Here is a 7,755-nt window from a genome sequence, read left to right as displayed (position 1 = left end):
CATGATACGTATTCGCAACTTAGGAAAGTCCCTTGTTTGCGCTCAGCAAGACTTGCATCTCGATATTGGTATCCGACTGAGGAACCTGTTTTCTCGTCAGCACTTCGTTGGCAATGTTGAAGAGCCGTTCAATCAAGTGCTTGAGGGTACTGGAGTGTTGTACACAAATAGGGACAAAACCGTGGCAGTAGTGGCGACGGCAGGCTCTGTGGCTGCAACAAGAATGTAGCGCTGGATGTACGCGTATCGTTTATAGCACGACAGACGTTATCGGTGTGGCGGCTGTCGAACTGAACTATAATAAAAGTTGTAGGCCGATAGCCGCGGAGATAACTTGCATGTTGAAGGGATGCCTGCCCCAACGAAACCATCGAAGGCGCAACTGCAGCACCCGCGTCCACTGCGTTTCAGTCCTCTTCCCCACTATGCACGCAAGCGGATGTCAAAAGACAGATTTGCCGATACCTGCCGGCGGCATGCACGATATACTAAAGGGACGATCGAGCCGCTAAAGACCACGCGACGAGAGAAAGACTTACAGGGACTGAGCCGAAGCTTCGCAGTCGGCAGTGCGCGAACATAAAACCAATAAAACGTCTGAAGAGTACGCTGCACGCGGCAAGCCGCTGACTCCCAAGGAGTAGAACCAAAGTGTAACTTCGCCACTGTTATGTTGGGGCCGAAGACCATTCATGCGCAGTGGCTGGCTACCACGCGGGATTTCGATGGTTAGCACGTCGGTGCTTCTCATTTTATGCGGCTTCTGGCGTTGTGATTGGCTCCTCTGTCCCATTCGCGCCAAACACCATATTCGCGACGATGAGTCGCGCCGTTCGAATACTCCGCGGAACCACGCATAGGCGCCTCGACTACTGTAAGTCGGCTCCCCCACTTTTCCCTATGCTGACAAGGCCACGGGGACACGCAGCAAAACCACCCGAATACGCAGACCCCCCCCCCTCCACACACACACACACACACAAGCTACTTTCTAGTTGGCCCAACAAAGAAGTCCGCGAGGTGAAAAATTGCGTGCCCTTTCCTGGGCAGCCTTCCAATGGGGTTCGATGATTCTCGAATATCAAGTAAATGTTCTCCAAGGTGTGTCTACACTCCAGAACGGCCCGTGATTGCTGTCAGACTGTCTCAGACAAGAAGAAAAAAATCAGCTGTTCCTCCGGCGCGCGGTTGGTCTTGACATGGCGCGCTTTTCTGCGCCCCCGGCGGGCGCCTTAAAGTGAAAACGAAGATGCAGCATAATCAAGTGAGAGGCTAGCGGTAAAGCCCCTCTATCTTCGGAGCAGAGGGGATTTAGCGAGCGGTAGATTCTTGCGCCACACGCGGTCGTCCATACACCTTGTTCTGCGTGATGTGCTGTGTGCGGACGCCTGTTCAATGCCGAGGAACGTTTCCAGAAGGAACGCCGTTCCCTGTGCCGTTCGTACGTAAACGTAACGAGTTACCGTTACAGTTCCACCGATCCTAAATGGAACGGTGGCGTTCCTTCGTTCCTCAAAAAAGGAACTAGTTCCTGGAACGTCGTTCCTTGGAACGCCGTTCCGTACAACACTGGCTGTGAGTCAGGAGGGGATTGCACCGGCAACGAAACCGGAATGTTTACAGACGCGCCTCAAAACGGTTCGAAGTTGCGGAAACAGCGAGCATTCTTGTTTCGCCGTTCACGTCTTTGTGTACAGTACCTAAATGAGCATGGAGTATGATGTTGTAGGAAAAAGAGATAAATGATAACGAAATAAATTAGCTAAAAAAAAGAAAAAGAAATCTGACACAAGGAAGGAAAAAAGGCCGAGTGTTTCTCTTTGTCTCCTTTCTTTTGTCAGTAATTTTTTAGCGCTATTTTATCTCATCCTTAATAAAACACGTTGCGGGCCTAGTTGGTGATACATTCTTATTTAAAAATTGTAGCGCTATATTAGACGAGGACAAGAAGAAAGGTACATGACAGGACGGGCGCTAACTCCAACTATTTTTACTGAAACAACCGCACAGCATTTTATAGCAATAAATATTGTTTATAGCAATAAAAGTGTCCTCGTCTAATATAGCGCTACAATTTTTAAATAAGAGTTATCTCATCCGTTTCACGCAAACTAGCCAAAGAATTGCCTCTAAAGATAAATACTCGCGGTCTGAATGAAAGGTGAATGGAATGTAGATATAGAGATGGACAGTGATAACTTATTAGAACGCAGAGAGGCCCGCCTAAGCTAGTGCACTTCGAATCGAATGGAATCGAACCCTTTCCGACAGGGCGTTCCTATTTGGAGACGTGACTTACTTCTGCCATTTATGTGCTCTATTGGCAAGAAAGGGACCGTAAACACTGACCTAATAGTAGGCTAAGCATTCCTATTGTCCAAAGTTCTTTAAATTTATGTCACTTCTGGTTGAAATATTTTACAACACACGATGGCTTTGGCGAAGGCCGCACCGTTTTACAGCGAAAGCTGTTATGAGATCATTTCACCGGCCATTTTTGGCGCCGTAGTTGTCCGCCGCCGCCGCCGCCGCCGCCGCCGCTGCCGCCGCCGCCGCCGCCGCCGGTGTCCGTAACCAGTATCGCTCGAAATAAGAAAAAAAACTAAATAAGAAAAAAATTCCAGGATGGAACGAGGTTCGAACCTGGGTCCTCTGCGTGGGAGCCCAGTATTCAACCTCTGAGCCATACCGGTGCTTGAAACTGGTTTGCTAAAAGGTCCTATACAGGCTTCATGTCGGGAAGGAACCACATTAGCATACGCAATATAGCGTGGTAGAAGAGTAAAATAAGCACCAAGCGTAGCACAACGCGAATTCTGTAACCAGGCGTCACACAATGCGAATTGCGCAACGAGCAGGTTGTTGAATGCTTCCAACCCATTACAAAGGACCCTGCCATAATTCTTCATCATCAGGCACAGCATCAACAAAGTGCGCATAATGCCTTACATGGGTTTAGCAGGTACCAACGCTCTCCGTAGAATGACAAAAAATGGCAGAGTGCCTGCTGGCCTACTTCTCAAAAATTACAATTATTTATAGCGTAGTGGGTTCCTCGCAAGTGCACTTGGATTGGTTGCCAAGGAAGCCCATAAGCGCATGATACACTTCCTCTGGGTCTCAGTAAAATTACAATGATTTATAGCGTAGTGGGTTCCTCGCAAGGGCACTTGTATTGGTTGCGAAGGAAGCCCATAAGCGTATGATCCATTTCCTCGGGGTCTCAGTAAAGTTCTTCGCTCCCCCCACCCGTCTCTTTCCCACGTCAACGTATGTTATACAGCATGACGGGAGAGGGAAATAGCGACCGGGCGTCACCTAATGCAAATTACATAACTGGTGGGCCGTTTAAAGATTCCAACCCATTACAAAGGGCTGAGCCATAATTCTTCATCGTCATCAGTCGTCGCGTGAACAAAGTGCACATAATGCCTTACAGACGTGTAGCTGGTGCCTCGCTTCTCCGCAGAATGACGAATAATGGCTTAGTAGGTGCTTCCAAACTTCACAAAAATTGTGATTTATGGCGTAGTGGGTACCTTTCTAGTGTACTTGTATTGTAGCCCCAAGAGAGCTTAACGGGCTCTAGAAACGCCGCTCTTCCAGCTTTCGCTGTGACTGTGCTGCGGTTTTAGCGCAGGCCTGGCGTTTTTTTTTAATGAGATGGCGGGCGTGGTTTCTTTCGGCTGGAATTTCAAAAATATTTATTTACGTTTTTTAGGAATGCGGCCTGCCATATAACTGCCGCACGTAAATTGAGTGGGTCGTTGAATTCAGTTTATAAAAAATTATAGCATGCATGACTGTACAATACTTAGATAAATATTTACGGTGTAATTGTGATTAATTGCTGTAAAGTACACCATAGTTCGTTCTATCACTTCCACTCGCTTTAAAATTGGTCTTCAGAACATTATCATCAGCTTGTGTAAATTTCATGCCTTTATAACAGTCGATATTACCTGCATATTTACTTGCAATGTAATATATTTTTGACAAGACTAATAAAATTTGATTGATTGATTGATTGATTGATTGATTGATTAATTGATTGATTGATTGATTGATTGATTGATTGATTGATTGATTGATTGATTGATTGATTGATTGATTGATTGATTGATTGATTGATTGATTGATCATAAGGCGTGCCGAGAAAAGGGCTAAGGATGCTTTTCCATATGTCTTTTTACCCCTTCGCGTACATTATTCACGTTCAAGCAGTTGAGCTGCAGCACCAGGCATGAAAAAAAGAAGGCCAATTTTTATGAGGGGCTCGTTTATGTGACAATTAGGCCAGGGAAAGTATAGAGGACGTTAATTCTTCTCTTTTAAGTGTAGCGCACTAGTTATGACGTAAATTGAAATTAATTGAAGCTGACGAAAAGTCGCCCTTTCGGAAAGGGTGATTTTTCGTCCACATCAATTAATTTCACTTTAATTCACAATTTACGTCAATTTACGTCACGACCGTGGCATACTATTTATGACATAAACTGAAATGAAGGGAACGATGAGTCATCCTTTCGGAAAGGGCAATCTTTCTTCCTCTACAATTCATTTCAATTTACATCACAATTAGTACACTGAGGTTAAAGTTCTCGGTTTTCCCTGGCTACCATACTGCCTGTCGTTGGAATAATTTCGTTGTATCTAGCATCAGCCATACTTTCACGCAGACCCGACGTTTTGAAGCCCGTGAGGTCCATTATACTGAGAAGAACATAAACTGCGCTGGGGACGAGACACCAGAGTAGAAGAGAGGATGAACGCAGACTAGTAACTGATTCATTGAAACCACAGAACCTTGACTACTGGAAGAGTGCGCATGCGCAATAAGTCGTGACCCCGTGACAATACTACACACCCTCACCGTCATGCTGGCATGGCAATTATGGCATGGCAATTGCACACGCGATTGTTCCACTAGAAAAGGTTGTGCAGACTCAATAAATCAGTTGTTAGTCTGCATTCGTCCTCTCTTCTTCTACTCCGGTGTCTGGTCACCAGCCCTGATTAATTTCTCAAAATAATGTCTTAACAACTAGCCCCACAGCACACGCTCCATTAGGTCCATTTCTCAGCGGTGCACAGCAAGGCATGATGGATGCAGGCAACCCTTGAGGATGGGACCAAAGACATTTGAAAACGTCGCGTGTGTTTGACGCTGTGGATGAGGCGGGTTCAGCACCTAGAAATTTTTCAGCCAGCCAAACATATCTTTGTCAAATATGCTTACATTTACCGCTTAATCACGACCCTACTTCGTGTACGTCGTTCCGCATAGTGTGACATGTGAGGCATGAAGCGGAGAAATCACACCGAGCTGAAGGGGCGTAGTAAGAATTTTTTTTTGAGGGGGGAGGAGGCTCAGAGAGAGAGAGGGAGTGATGCTGGGATGAATGTTAGCTCACAAGAATAAAAGAGGGGCAGGTTTCATATTAACCTCCAATATATGTATTGCTTGTTTCCATCTTGCTTCACTCCAGTCTTTACAAGACCTCCGAGGCCCGAATCACGTCATGTGGGCGCCCCGCGAAGTGGCACAGCTCCTTACGCGGACAAGGCCGACTGCGTGAGCGATGTCCTTCGGCGCAAGCGGCATCTCATGTGCGTCATGAACGGTGCCTGCGCCCCTCTCACAAGTACGCCGATGATGTTGCCATGGTCACCAGTGTGCACCAGGCACGTAGGCAAGGGGGGGGGCCCGGGGGGCCCGGGCCCCCCCCGAAATTTTTCCAGCCTTCTATATTCCCAGGCAACTTTTTTTTTTGTTTTTGCCATGGAAAGACTTTCTTTCGAACAATTGGGCCTTGGGCCCCCCCCGAAAAAAAATCCTGGCTACGTGCCTGGTGTGCACTACTATTCCGAGGTAAATAATGAGTAATCGTGCTACTTCAGAAACGTTATTATCGAGTGACCATAGCACTGCGCAGAGAAAACAGCTTGTCGTGAATTATCGAGCGAATTGAGGTCGCTTATATCGCGCTGAACATTGAGCCAAGGTAATTGTGTTCGGAAGCACGTGTCGCGTATCCGTTAATTGTGTTTACTGCACTCTAACTACAAGGAGTCATCTGACTCTTTTTTTGCGAGTCATGACTGGCCACGTATATGACTATTTAAAGAAACACGTGAATTCTTTTGTTGATGCAGCGCACATGGAACGAGGACGAATAATTGATAAGCACAAAACAGGCGCTGAAATCTCTTTGTGGATCATTGCACTCTCGTCGGGGAGTCGAGAGAACCAAGAGAGAGTCATTGTGTCTCTTTAAAAGGTTTCGCATACGTCGCAAGTAAAGACTCACGGAAAGAGTAACGAATTCCCTTTTAAAGACGATAGTCTTTCTTGGGATACTTAAACGGAGAAATTTTGGTCTGTCTGTCTTTCTGTTTGTCGGCACGTCCCTCGATTCAGGCACCCGGCCAAAGTTGAACCACTTTCCCAAGGGCCAGCCGTCTTGAATTGGTACGGCTGTTCATACTTGTGAACGTTGTCGATGAAAAAGTAAATATCACGCATATCTGAGGCGCAACATCACTAGGTAATTATTAGGCGGTGTGTTCCTTTAATATAAAATGCTTACATACGTAATTTTAAAGACCTTAGTTTCTTAAGCTGCGCTGAAAATGCGACTGCGTTGAGACTCGCCTTCCTCCGTGCCCTCTGCACGAGCTCATTGTTGTTTCGGTTTCGGTTCTGTATTACACTGTACGAATGCCATGGGGTGGTGGTGAAAAACTTTATTTTTGAGAAGGCCAAGAAAGTAAAAAAAATATTTTAAAAAATTAAAAAGCAGCGTTGTGGGCGGCCTTCAGGCTGCCGGTTGTGGGCGCCGCTCTGGCATTCCTGTTTTACCCAGGCGACGTGTAAATAAAAGAGTGTGTGGAGAGTACTCGTTGAGTGCAGACGTTTCTTCTGCTTCAGCGCTTCGCGCCAAACCGCGTGTTCGGGCTTGCTGGCGTCCCCACCGGTAGCGTTGGTCACCGCCGGTCTTCGCCCACTGCTGCGCCGGGACTACCAGCCCGCAACACAGCACTCATGTTTCCCGACGTATTGCCAGATGGCGTCCATATCTGACGCAGTGCCTCTTCTATCGTCTTTATACGACTTTTGCCGCGAAGCACGCAGATACGCGGCCATTTTTTTTGTTGTTGTTGTTCTTAGACTGTGCCCTCAGCCGATGAGTGTGTAATGCAACCGAAAACATGGGACAGTAAAAGATACTCATTCGCGCACTGCGGAGAGTCAGTTTAATAAATATAGTATTGTGCCTATGATGGCGGTCACACGATTGCCAGGTAAGGTTTTATTGGAGGTCGCTGGAAGGAGCCTTCGTTATACAGGGGGCGAAATGTTAATGATGACAGCGGTCAAACGTGGACTACCCAATTAAGCGAAAAGAACGGCTAAACGTACCTACGCGATTCACACTTCTCGAGTAAGCAGATGAGTTTGAACGCGAGGGCGTTAAAGAGCTCGTATCGCAGAAACACCGGTTCTGGCGTCGCCGTCGTTGGTATTGAGCGAGGAGTCAGCGTTGTCCGGGAAGGAAAACTCGAGATAGGTACAAATAAAGAAATAATAAAAACCTTCGGTGTGGCAGTCGAGCCCAGGACTTCTGCTTTCCGAGCAAGCGTTGTATCACCGAGTCACCCCCGTTCTTGAAACGGTTTTGAAACAAAGGAAAACCCTATACGACTGAAGTATCGGGTGAGGAGAGCTCTTAACGCATACAACATTGCGTGACA

Source organism: Rhipicephalus sanguineus, chromosome 10 (genome assembly GCF_013339695.2).
Source record: "Rhipicephalus sanguineus isolate Rsan-2018 chromosome 10, BIME_Rsan_1.4, whole genome shotgun sequence".
NCBI lineage: Eukaryota > Metazoa > Arthropoda > Arachnida > Ixodida > Ixodidae > Rhipicephalus > Rhipicephalus sanguineus.
The sequence above is the reverse complement of the archived record's forward strand: the minus strand, read 5'-3'. Positions refer to the sequence as shown.